Here is a 12,601-nt window from a genome sequence, read left to right on the forward strand (position 1 = left end):
GCCAATGAAGAGAAGCCAATATGGGAGAAATCTGCTCTCTCTTTCTAGTCCCTGTCAGTACTCTAGCTGCAGCATTTTGGATCAGCTGAAGACTTTTCAGGGAGCTTTTAGGACAGCCTGATAATAACGAATTACAATAGTCCACCCTAGAAGTAATAAATGCATGGATTAGCTTTTCAGCATCACTCTGAGAAAGGATATTGCGCAAATGCAAAAAAAGCGATCCTTACATATTTGTTTAATATGTGCATTGAAGGACATATCCTGGTCAAAAATGACTCCAAGATTTCTCACAGTGTTACCGGAGGCCAAAGTAATGCCATCCAGAGTAAGTATCTGGTTAGACACCATGTTTCTAAGATTTGTGGGGCCAAGTACAAGAATTTCAGTTTTATCTGAATTTAGAAGCAGGAAATTAGAGGTCATCCAGGCCTTAATGTCTTTAAGACATTCTTGCAGTTTAATTAATTGATGTGTGTCATCTGGCTTCATTGATAGGTAAAGCTGAGTATCATCTGCATAACAATGAAAATTGATGCAATGCTTTCTAATAATACTGCCTAAGGGAAGCATGTATAATGTAAATAAAATTGGTCCTAGCACAGAACCCTGTGGAACTCCATAATTAACCTTAGTGTGTGAAGAAGACTCCCCATTTACATGAGCAAATTGGAATCTATTAGATAAATATGATTCAAACCACTGCAGTGCAGTACCTTTAATACCTATAGCAAGCTCTAATCTCTGTAATAAAATGTTATGGTCAACAGTATCAAAAGCTGCACTGAGGTCCAACAGGACAAGAACAGAGATGAGTCCACTGTCAGGCTCTAAGAAGATCATTTGTAACCTTCACTAATGCTGTTTCTGTACTGTGATGAATTCTGAAACCTGACTGAAACTCTTCAAATAAACCGTTCCTCTGCAGATGATCAGTTAGCTGTTTTACAACTACTCTTTCAAGAATCTTTGAGAGAAAAGGAAGGTTTGAGATTGGCCTATAATTAGCTAAGACAGCTGGGTCAAGTGATGGCTTTTTAAGCAGAGGTTTAATTACAGCCACCTTGAAGGCCTGTGGTACATAGCCAACTAATAAAGACAGATTGATCATTTTTAAGATAGAAGCATCAATAATTGGAAAGACTTCTTTGAACAGTCTAGTAGGAATGAGATCTAATAAACATGTTGCTGGTTTGGAGGAAGTAACTATTGAAGTTAACTCTGAAAGATCAACTGGAGCGAAAGAGTCTAAACAAATATCAGCAGTGCTGAAAGCAGCCGAACATGAAGATAAATCTTTGAGATGGTTATGAATAATTTTTTCTCTAATGTCTAAAATTTTATTTGTAAAGAAATTCATGAAGTCACTACTAGTCAAAGTGAAAGGAATACTCGGCTCTACAGAGCTCTGACTCTTTGTCAGCCTGGCTACAGTGCTGAAAAGAAACCTGGGGTTGTTCTTATTTTCTTCAATTAATGATGAGTAGTAAGATGTCCTAGCTTTACGGAGGGCTTTTTTATAGAGCAACAAACTCTTTTTCCAGGCTAAATGAGCATCTTCTAATTTAGTGAGACACCATTCCCTCTCCAGCTTTCGGGTTATCTGCTTTAAGCTGTGCGTTTGTGAATTATACCACGTTTAGGTAGCTGCTCTGCACTGTGTTGGCACATGGCACTGAAGAGCATAACAATGAAGGAATTAGATCCTTAAACTTAGTTACAGCACTTTCAGAAAGACTTCTACTGTAATAAAACTTATTCCCTACTGCTGTGTAATCCATTAAAGTAAATGTAAATGTTACTAAGAAATGATCAGACAGGAGGGGGCTTTCAGGGAATACTGTTAAGTCTTCAGTTTCTATGCCATATGTCAGGACAAGATCCAGAGTATGATTAAAGTGGTGGGTGGGCTCCTTTACATTTTGAGAGAAGCCAATTGAATCTAACAATAGATTAAATGCAGTGTTGAGGCTGTCATTCTCAGCATCTGCATGGGTGTTAAAATCACCCACTATAATTATTTTATCTGAACTGAGCACTAAATCAGATAAAAAGTTTGAGAAATCAGACAGAAACTCTGAGTAAGGACCAGGTGGACGATAGATAATAACAAATAAAACAGGTTTTTGAGTTTCCCAATTAGGATGGACAAGACTAAGAGTCAGGCTTTCAAAAGAATTAAAACTTTGTCTGGGTCTTTGATTAATTAGTAAGCTGGAATTGAAGATTGCAGCTAATCCTCTTCCTCGACCTGTGCTTCGAGCATTCTGACAGTTACTGTGACTCGGGGGTGTTGATTCATTTAAACTAACATATTCATCCTGCTGTAACCAGGTTTCTGTAAGGCAGAATAAATCAGTATGTTGATCAATTATTAAATCATTTACTAAAAGGGACTTGGAAGAGAGAGACCTAATGTTTAATAATCCACATTTAATTGTTTTATTCACGAGCACGAGGCATGTATGCTTGACAATTTTTTAAAATTATTTTTTGATATTTTGTGACTCTGCCTGTGCTACAGGCAGCAGACTTCAAGCTGACTTCAGTAATGAAAACAGACTATTTCCAGCTATCCACAACAGAGTACAAACAAGGCTTAATAGATCACCCACCCTCACACACACATGCACACACAAAGAAAGTATCAGCTGTTGGCAGTGGAGTACTTACGCTGTGGATTGTCAGAGCTCTTGTACAAGCAGTGGCAGGTAAAAAAACAGAACCAGATCACAATGCCGAGTATAACGTAGATTAAGTTCGATTCACTCATGACAGCAATGGCAGCAGGAAATGAAAGTACACAGACAGTGTTCAATCTGAAAAGGAAACAAAGAAATAATTACAAAAATCAGAAGAAGTCCTTTAAGTTCATCATCAAGTCAAATTCAAGATGTTTTAAGATCTTTTTTAGAACTGCAAAAGTACTACGAAAAATCAACCAGCCACACCACGGGTGGCTCAATTTCATAACACTGTAGTTCCAAAAAAAGTCTCGAATGTAATTAATATTCACATTTAATTCACACTAGAAACAGAGAACACACATTCAACAGAGTTTATTCATGTTTTAACCAAGTAACAGTTTGCACAGGGGTGGTGTGTGTGTGTGCAGTGGCGGTCCTAGCCTGTTTGGCGCCCTGGGCGAGCATCCCCGCCGGCGCCCCCCCCATGGCTGATAGGCAGGTTTTAACAGAAGGTCCACCTCACCATCACAGGAACACTCAGAATTTCTTTAAAATTTTTATTTGAAAAAAATGTGGAAGAAACTTAAATATTACTATAAACATAAAAACAAACTGTAATACTAAGTAAGTTAAAAGTATAACACACAAATAAGAAAATAAATAATGTAGAAATAAATACAAAAAATAAATAAAATAAAAATATTACTGTAAAACATATCAAGACAAAAATAAACTGTAATACTGTGTAAGTTAAAAGTATAAAATACAAATAAAAAATTAATACTGTAGAAATAAAAAATAAAAATAAGGCACAACTGGAGGAAGGTCTGAACTTTTTTTAAAGGACAATTTATAGTATTTCACATTTTGGGGAACAAAATGAATTGCACAACTATTGTGTAAAGTCCAATCCTTCATTAAATAAGACTACTAATTACACTATTACTTTTCAAACAAGAGATACAGATTAAACTGTACATTGTACATTGTAGAAAACCTATTTGCTGGTACTGTACCTTGAACAACAAGATATAGTTTAATGTGCACATCAACTGTCACCTAAATGTTGACCCTCCTTGCCTTCCTTGATGCAAAGTCATCAATAATATCATCATGTGAAATCTGCTCAGAAACTGCATGGTTGATACTGATGACTGCCAGGCCACTGAAGCGTTCCTGAGACATAGTTGACCTCAGATATGTTTTTATCATTTTCAACTTTGAAAAGCTTCTCTCTGCTCCAGCCACTGTGACAGGAAGGGTAACTGCAATTCTAAGAGCAGTCCATAAATTTGGATAGATTTCTGAGAGGTCACTCTCATGGACAAAGTTTAGCAGCTCAAGAGCAGTCATAGACTTTGATGGCAAATCAGGCAAATTCCTGAGCTCCCGTACAAGTTCTCTGCCATCCAAGTCTGAGTTCCCGTTAAAGTGCAGCGTTGTACTAAGGCCATTGCATTGTTTGGAAAATTTGTGAGCACCCCAAAATTCTCTCCCACATTTTGCAATGTGGCAAATCTTTCCTGAATGGCAGACACTGCAGCATCAACAACAACATTAAAAAAGATCACCTCCAGCTTCTTTAGAGCGTCACTAAAAGGCTCATCAAAAGCTTCATAAGAGAAGTGGCACTTTGTGGATCTCAGCCTCTTCTGTTGGAGAACAGCTGCTACATTCATGTTCTCACAAATGTCCTTGGCTGACACTTGTGCAGATGCAAACCCTGTTGCCCTGTAGTTATGCAGAGCTCTTTCTGACTTTTTGAGGAGACTGACTGCTACATCAAGATGCATGTCAGGAGACTGCATCAGCTTGCTTACGTGTTTGATCTGACTGAGGATGTCATACCACACCACTGAACAAATACTGAAACGGTATGATCCTACCTCCTCAGATAAAGTCTGGGCCTCAATCTTTATGGCAGAGTCATTGGTGTGGTCTCTGACTTCAATCAAGGCCTCTCTCACTGCACCAGCTTGAAACCTCAGGGGCTCGACACAGTTGATTTTACTCTCCCACCTTGTTTCTGTCCACATCTTCAGAGTAATGCTCACATGTTTTTGCAATATGGCCCATCTCTGTGTGGAGGCTGAAAACAATGTGTAAAGCTTTTGCAAAATCCCAAAGTAGCTTGTGGCATCAGTGGATCCTTTTGCAGCATCTGCCACAACCAGATTTAGTGTATGAGCTCCACAAGGAACAAAAAGAGCTCTGGGGTTGACCTGAAGAAGCCTAGCTTGAACTCCCTTATTTTTTCCTCTCATGTTGGCCCCATTGTCATATGACTGACCTCTGCAGTCCTCAAAGGAAATTTTGAGCTCTTCTAGTTTTTTCAGAACCAAGGAGGCCAAATGCTCCCCTGTGGATTTTTCTGCCTCCAAAAACCCCATGAAATGCTCCTTTATTTGGGGCTTTTCCTTCAGTGAAATAATTCTGATCACAACAGACAACTGTTCAATGTGGCTGATATCTGGAGTGCAATCAAGAATTATAGAAAAAAACTTTGCCTGTTTAATGTCACTAACAATTGTTGAAATGGTTTTGCTGCTTAACAAACCAATCAGTTCATTTTGTATGTGGTGACCGAGGTAGCTGTGGTGATTGCAGGTCCCTTTCTCAACACGGTTCAGGTGTTCTTTCATTATAGGGTCAAATTTTGCCATCAGTTCAACCTCTTTCAGAAAATTGCCATTTGATGGTGAAAACAATGCTTCTGTGTGTCCCCTAAGTGCCAAATTTCTAACTGCTAGAGACTGTATTATAGCAGTGAGACGTATCAGCACAGCTCTCCATCTCAGTCTCTCAGCCTCAAGAAGTGCCATTTCTTTTTTATCAATTGTTGCCTCTTTTTTCATCCTCACTGCCAACTCCTTCCATGCTTTCAGTGAATTTTGGTGTTCTGGGCTGTTGTCATGTGAGGTGAGCAGAGAACTGGCATGTTTCCAGTCTGTGAGACCTGAATTTGTTAGACTTGTTTTCCTTTTAGAAAACAACTTGCAACAGAAGCAGAAAAGGCTGTTGTTTTTTTCTAAGTACACCAACCAACTTCTAAGCATCTTTTCACCACTTATTAATGTCTTCCAAAAATACTGGTGGTGACAACTTCTTCCATCATCCTCGTTCTTTGGAAAAACAAAGTCAGCTGTTACTTGACTTGGTCCTCTGCAAACCAACAGTGTGCGAATTTTCTCAGTCAGACCTGAAGGCCAGTCAGCAGGATCAGTAGGAAGGTGCTCATCAGCAGCAGGACTTGGTGGGAATTCAGCTCCAGGCATTTCTATAATAGCAAAACACTTGTGTCAGTATACACACATTGTTTAGAATTTATAGTGGTGGAAAATAAAATGTAATTAAAAAACTTTTCAAAATGGACCTCCTCCTCTCTCCACACACACACACTGACACCCACCTGAAGATTCCTGGTAGGATGTAGATGTAAATGGGTCTTCATCCTGATGATCAAACAACATATGCGGAGACACATTTGTGGGGGAGGAGGAGGATGGTTCCTGTTCCTGAGGCTCCAAGTCCACTGCTGAAGATAGCTGTTCAGCTGAAGAAGTGGATGGCTCTTCATCCTGGCCTGTGGCAGTGGGTGCTCCAAAGTATTTCAGAAGTGCCCCTGAATTTGCATCAAAATACCAAACATAAAAACTCTCATACACCATCAATTGCGTCATCATCAAACATTCATAATTCTGTCCCTCATGATGGTTATTTAATAGGCTATAAAACCTGTGTTAAGAAGCAGCCTAAAGCATAGAGTAATTACAGCAGGCTACCATAGCGTTTCTCAACTAATGTGATTAAGGGACTGTCATACTGATATATAAAACAGCTAACAGCTAAGACAAAAACAAACGAGCCTACATATATTTCCAGTGTATGAAATTCAGAGTAGGAGAAATTGTTGTTGGTGTGTACAGAAGGCTCAGGATTGATTGCATGAGACAGTATAAATTCAAATAAACAATCAAACTTGTTTTCTATTAAAATAATATATATTTATTACTATTAAAAATATATATATTTATTAATGAGCTATATCATAAGTCAGTCTTTGTTTAGGTGCATAAATCAAAGTATTTCAGTATAAAAGCACAGATTTTTATGTGTGACAGGGTCCTGTATCACAACCACATCTCTGCCGTTTCCAACAAACCAAACCGTGTGAAAATTGCATACAAATTCTGGAAGCTATGATTATTTTATCTGGGTATACGACTATCCTCAGTACAAATGAATACACTGGGGCGCAAGAGGGATCCATCCGAGATAGCGGCCGTACTGAAACATCAGCTCCAATGGGCCGTCAGTCTTCGAGGGGTTTACATAGTCCAAACTACATTACAAAATACTGTTTGTTTAGTTCAAGAAGAATTTCGATCTTCAAAACACTAATATTTTCTGCTCTGCTGCTGTTAACAAATATGTCGTCCTAAGCAGCTAAACGTAACCAGTTAGCATCTTAGTAAAAAGTCTATCTTGCAGCAGGCTACAGCCTACATAACACATTTCACACAACAAGAAATGACACAGCTTCTGCTTACCTTTATCTTTTGCTCGTTTCTCCTCTTCTTCTTTTCTCTTTTTCCTAAAACGCGCACCTGATGGCTTTGCTCTTTTCCTTTCCATCTTCCATGATACGCACTAAAGCGGAATAGGTTATAACCGCCGCCCATCCCCAGGGTTGCCAGATCTGACTGACAGTTGCCAGCCCAACACAACAAAACCTCCAAACCTCCAGAACCTGTTACAACCTGTCTGTCAGACCATGGCAGAAAGCTACATGCCCTACACAGGAGGCAGAGGGCGCCCATTACCCCACAAGTGGAGTAGCGCGGTAGGCGCTGCTGCAGCGATCCCAATGCGTTCGGAGGAAGGGGGGCGGTCATGCCGCCCCAGATGAGAAGCCGCCCTGGGCGGCTGCCCATGTCGCCCATATCAGAAACCGCCACTGTGTGTGTGTGTGTGTGTGTGTGCGCGCGCAGAGAGAGAGTGCTCCTTCTTGCCATCAATCCAGTTCTGACTGATCTTCCAACAGTAACTGATTAATGTCCTGAATGCTGAAGATTTCAGCCTGAAGTCCTTTGCTGTACTCCTTAGACTTTCGTTTTAAATCACCACCTGCCTGGCTGCCTGTAGCATAATCTGTACTAGTGTCTGTCCTCTGTTTTTCGTGTTGTATAGAAAAGGCAGGCTGAAACGGTCTTTTACCAAAGGTTTAGAGCACAACGGTAACTTAAAAAAGCTAAATCGCCCCATCGCCCTAAGAGCGGTTTGTTTTTATTTTCCGTTTGAAGCCAACAGCACAGAGTGCATGTCTCCAGGAGACAACGACGACAACCTACAGATTCAAATATTCAGACTTAGCAGATACACAACGGGACAGCATCACATATAGAGCCAACAGAACAATCACAGGTCTGGACCCATTAACACGCAACGACTGCTGTGAAGATCTTCTATAGCGAGGCTGCCTCGTTCAATTCATGCTCCAGCCCACTGCCTGACTTTTTCCATTCAGAGAGTGTTATAATAATGAGTCTATAAGTACGTCTTCATACGGGGTCTTTGTCTATGAAGTCAACGAGGTGTGGGCACATCGATATTTGGTTTAATTTGTGTGTGTGTGTGTGTGTGTGTGTGTGTGTGTGTGTGTGTGTGTGTGTGTGTGTGTGTGTGTGTGTGTCACGGTTATTATAGTTAACGAAAATGAACGAAATAACGAAAACTGAAACTGAAATAAATAAAAACTACAATTAAATGGAAAAAACGATAACTAACTAAAACTGTATTGTGAGTTTAAAAAACTAACTAAAACTAACTGAAATTATAGATAAAATTACCTTCCTTTTCTTGTTTCTCATTCTATTTAAAAGCCTTGTGGATTGATCATTTTTCCGCTCTCCGAGTTTAAGCTGGGACAACAGGTTCTCACTACTTACTCGTCACTATGTTGGCTGAGAGCGCCATCGAGCAGCTGTGTGCGTGCGCGTGCGCGTGCTCAGTTCGCTGGTCCATAAAGTAATGTCAGCGGTCTGCCGAGAAAGCAGCAGAGTCAAAGCAGTGGAGTTTCTTTGAGTCAGGTAATACAGATAGAAGCGAGTGTATTGAGTTTTGGATATCATGGTTTTTTTTCTTTTTCTTTTGCTTCTCCCTATTGATGTTCATGTGTGTCCTTAATATTACACACATTTAGCACGTAGTGCTGCTGTCTTTTGAACAGTTGGTTGTTGAATATATTTCTTTAAAGGGTATCTTTTGTTGAGTTTTTATTACACAATAGTCATTCTTGTGCCTTGAATCTTGCACCTGAGAAAGTATGAAAAACTAAAAATTAATACTGAAACTAACGAAACTAAACTAAAACTAAACATTAAACCTAAAATAAAAACGATATATATATATATATATATATATATAAAGAGCGGTTTAGAAGACCCCTATGGCTGCAACAATGAGGGAACAGTTTACCCTGCCCGGGATAGGATTACCGGGGCCCCACCCTGGAGCCAGGCCTGGGGAGGGAGCTCGAGGGAGAGCATCTGGTGGCCGGGCATTAGTCCGTGGTGCCCGGCCGGGCGCAGCCCAAAGAGGTTACATGGGCCCACCCTCCTGTAGGCCCACCACACGCAGGAGGCGTCGTAGGGGTCGGGTGCAGTGTGTGTCGGGCGGTGGCCAAGGGCGAAGGGCCTGGTGGACCGATCCCCGGCTATCAAGACTGGCTATTGGGAGATGGAATGTCACCTTTCTGGTGGGGAAGGAGACTGAGCTAGTGCGTGAGGTTGAGAAATACCAGCTACATATAGTTGGGCTCACCTCAACACATGGCCTAGGCTCTGGAAGGAGTCTCCTGGAGAGGGGCTGGACTCTGTTCCAGTCTGGAGTTGCCCTCGGTGAGAGGTGGCGAGCTGGGGTGGGTATTCTTGTATCCCCCTGGCTTGCTGCCTGCACGTCGGAGTTTTCACCGGTGGACGAGAGGGTTGGTCAATGAACGGTTTTGTAATCGTATCATCAGATCTGTGGCCGTATGTTCTGGACACTCGGGTGAAAAGAGGAGCTGAGCTGTCAACTGATCACCACTTGGTGGTGAGGTGGATCAGGTGGCGGGGGAAGGTGCTGGACAGACCTGGCGCACCTAAACGTATTGTGAGGGTGTGCTGGGAATGCCTGGTAGAAGCCCCAGTCCGGGAGATCTTCAACTCCCACCTCCGGCAGACCTTCAACAGCATTCCGAGAGAGGCTGAGGACATTGAGTCTGAATGGACCATGTTCTGTACCTCCATTGTTGAGGCTGCTGCTCAGAGCTGTGGCTGCAAGGTGGTTGGTGCCTGTTGTGGTGGTAACCCCCGAACCAGCTGGTGGTCATCGGAGGTGAAGGGAGCCATCAAGCTGAAGAAGGAGTCCTATTGGGCTTGGTTAGCCTGTGGGACTCTGGAAGCTGCTGACAGGTATTGGCAGGCCAAGTGGAATGCAGCTCGGGCAGTGGCTGAAGCAAAAACTCGGGTGTGGGAGGAGTTCGGTGGGGCTATGGAAAAAGACTTTTGGACGGCTTCAAAGCGATTCTGGGAAACCGTCAGGTGACTCGGGAGCAGAAAGCAGTGCTCCACTCACACGGTTTATAGTGCGGGTGGAGTGCTGCTGACTTCAACTGAGACTATAGTTGGACGGTGGAAGGAATACTTCAAGGACCTCCTGAATCCCACTGGCATGCCTTCTGTAGTGGAAGCAGAGTTTGGGGATGAGGGAGATGACTTGCCCATCACTGGGGGTGAGGTCACTGAGGCACTTAAACAACTCCTTAGTGGCAAGGCTCCTGGGGTGGATGTGATTCGCCCTGAGTTCCTGAAGGCTCTGGATGTTGTAGGGCTGTCTTGATTGACACACCTGTGCAACATCGCATGGAGATCTGGGGCAGTGCCATTGGATTGGCAGACCGGGGTGGTGGTCCCCATCTTTAAGAAGGGTGACCGGAGGGTATGCTCCAACTTTCGGGGGATCACACTCCTCAGCCTCCCCATTTAGGTCTATGCCAGGGTGCTGGAAAGGAGGGTCCGCCTGTTAGTCGAACCTCGGATCCAGGAGGAACAATGCGGTTTTCGTCCTGGTCATGGAACACTGGACCAGCTCTTTATCCTCTCAAGGATATTCGAGTGTGCGTGAGAGTTTGCCCAACCAGTCTACATGTGTTTTGTGGACATGGAGAAGGCATTCGACCGTGTCCCTCGGGGTATCCTGTGGGAGGTCCTGTGGGAGTATGGGGTGTCTGGCCTGTTGTTGCGGGCCATTCAGTCTCTGTACAACCACAGTAAGAGCTTGGCCTGTATAGCCAGTAATAACTCAGATTCGTTTCCTGTGGGTGTTGGACTTTGTCAGGGACGGATCTACAGACGGATCGGGGCTGCTTCTGCAGTGATGCGGATGCTGCACCGGTCTGTCGTGGTGAAGAGGGAGCTTAGCGTAAAAGCGAAGCTCTCGATTTACCGGTCGCTCTACGTTCCTACCCTCACCTATGGTCACCAGCTTTGGGTAGTGACCGAAAGAATAAGATCGCGAATACAAGCGGCAGAAATGAGTTTCCTTTGAAGGGTGGCTGGCCTCTCCCTTAGAGATAAGGTGAGGAGTGCGGCCATCCAGGAGGGGCTCAGAGTAGAGCCGCTGCTCCTCCACATCAAAAGGAGCCTGATTAGGATGCCTCCTGGCCGCCTCTTGGGTGAGGTGTTTCTGGCATGTCCCACCGAGAGGAGGCCCAGTGGTAGACCCAGGATATGCTGGGGAGATTGGCTGGCATGGGAACGCCTTGGGGTCCCTCCGGATGAGCTGGAGGAGGTGGCTGGGGAGAGGGAAGCCTGGGTTTCTCTGCGTAGGTTCCTGCATCTGCGACCCAGCCCCAGATAAGCGGAAGAAAGTGGATGGATGGATGGATGGTTTCAACATTATTACTGAGGGGCAGAAAGGGACTCAGCTGTAAACATGCAGGATGAGGACTCTCTGAAGAGTAACAGGACAGAACCAAAATTTTAATACTTTGCCACAACTTTGAGCCATCCATCCGTCACAATTACGCACTCGTTCTGATAACATTTCCCTCTCATTCCAAATAAATGAACACTCCAGCCATCACAAAAACTATAACCAAATGAATAACTGCTTTTGTTGGTGTTAAATTTAGAGTAAATATCACATCGTATCATAATATGATGGCACCTTTGTTCACTCTTTTTTTTTAATATCTTTAACTTTCCTGCATGAAAAGAGTCGTAATTGAGTTCAAAACAAATAAACCATTTGAACCATTTGAATATATGTATTTCCTCACTTGGACCTTCTCCCGTGTGTTCCAACAGCATTCTGTTTTTAATACTTGAAAGTGGCATCTTAGTCACCGCGGTCAAGTAAGCCGTCAATTCTGAACTGCCGTCAAGCCAGCTGCAGCTCATCGGCCGCTTAAAATTTCTTGTGCTTCTACCTCAAGTTTTATTGTAGTAGTACCTCTTGCGTTCTTTACCACTTTCGGGCACAATATGCAAAACAGACAAATACAAAATACAAACGCCTCAGAAGTCACGTGATTTGATGTCTAAACGAGAGTTGTTCAGTCTCCTTTAAGCTCTTGTCTCTGAACGTCTCTGGTTGGTGGAAACAACTGAGTTTACTACACATACAACAAAAATGACAAAATATATGCAAAGCTACTATACAACATTGGGGTAATGAAAATTATTCGAGAAGACTCAAAGTCAATCACTGTGTAATCTTTGATTTGCAGTGGGTTTGGGGTGAGTCAGTCCTTCAGGTTAGAATTACAAAACTTCCACCTTTACCTTTTTCCCACCTTTCTTTCTTTCTTTCTGGACACACTGACAAAGAAACAAACCAAATAAAGACTAATTCCATGTAATGTGGACTAG

The sequence above is a fragment of the Archocentrus centrarchus genome, chromosome 5, assembly GCF_007364275.1.
Source record: "Archocentrus centrarchus isolate MPI-CPG fArcCen1 chromosome 5, fArcCen1, whole genome shotgun sequence".
Lineage (NCBI taxonomy): Eukaryota > Metazoa > Chordata > Actinopteri > Cichliformes > Cichlidae > Archocentrus > Archocentrus centrarchus.